The sequence below is a fragment of the Priapulus caudatus genome, unplaced genomic scaffold (assembly GCF_000485595.1).
Source record: "Priapulus caudatus unplaced genomic scaffold, Priapulus_caudatus-5.0.1 Scaffold2089, whole genome shotgun sequence".
NCBI classification, from domain to species: Eukaryota; Metazoa; Priapulida; class Priapulimorpha; order Priapulimorphida; family Priapulidae; genus Priapulus; species Priapulus caudatus.
The window spans coordinates 17,297-18,682 of record NW_014579150.1 but is presented as its reverse complement, the minus strand read 5'-3'; positions in this window follow the sequence as shown (position 1 = coordinate 18,682).

Genomic DNA, 1,386 nt, shown 5'->3' with positions numbered 1-1,386 from the left:
ACGGTACATTCGGGCCTGAGCGGTAGGTAAGATCCCTCTTATTCACGGTTTACTGCTAATATTGACACACACACACTATCTACACCACACACCACACACACGCCAGCTGACGCGGGCACGCGAACACACATTGCTTCCCTGCGGCTCAGTAGATCAAACGTAGTTTCAGAGGAATGGAACCCCCTCATCCACCACTCGTCTACTGCTTAACGTAACACACACACACGCGCACGCGCGCGCATGTGATGTGCACTCATTTTTAGGGCGATTTATGAACGTATTGATTTATTTTTTAACCAAAAATCTAGCTGTGCCTCTCTTCCCACTCATGCACGACCTACGGTATAGAGCTACAGGCCTGTAAGATGTAGACCTAGATGTGCTTAGCCACAAACAAGGTGGAGATGGAGAAATGCGTGTGGGAGGAAGGGGGCGACACACCTAAAATTCCCGTTAAAAAGTCTAGACTTTGTATCCCGTAAATTCCTACTACGACTGCGTCAACCGAGGTGGGCATGATGATTCCTTGAGTCAGGATCAACAGATATCACTCCAAACTTCACGGTCGCTCATGACTGTGGCCAGCTTTTTAGTTGACGTCAGTTGTGTCATTGACAGCAAGCTTTTAACAAAAGTGGGTCTACCGCGTTTAAGGTGGCCATGCATGAGTATAGGCTCCATGGAGCATGAAGTATGGCATTCTATGGGAGCCCGTAAAATCCCGTACAGGGGTAGAAATTAACGTTTGAACACGGGAGTCCAACGTACTCCCTACCCTCAAAAAGAGGGAGTCCGTAGCAAAATTATGAAGTCCGTACGGTAGTCTGAAGTTCAAAATTAAAGATATTCACAATAACGCATGTGCTTATTTTGTAGATTCATGCGGTTGCACGTCTGCCAAATTTTGTCTGGACATTAGCTGGAAAAATACAGTAATTCCGCGAGGCCGTGCTCTGGAACAAACTAGTTAGTATGGCAGAATTTTCAGGGAGTCCCACGGACTCCTGCATATGTCAAATCAGGAAGTCCGACAGTAAATCAGGGAGTATTTCACTCCAGACTCGTTTCTTTTCGCACCCTGTCCGTATCTGTAAAATTCCCATGCCTCTCTCTGTTTCTTCCGTATCCGTAAAATTTCGGTGTAGCCGTTAGCAGCCGAACAAAGGTTGCGTTCATATCTGCTGCATATATATACCTGACGAGGTGTGATAACAGTGGCGGTAGTAATCAGCAGGTATGTTACCTGGTGATTAGATACCTGTGTGATGGGGGGGGGGAGAGGCGTCACCGAAGCTCAAAGGTCGAACACCGCCTCGCTGTGTGTCTCTCTCCGCTCTTTCTCTCTCTCTCTCTCTCTCTCTCTCTCTCTCTCTCTCTCTCTCTCTC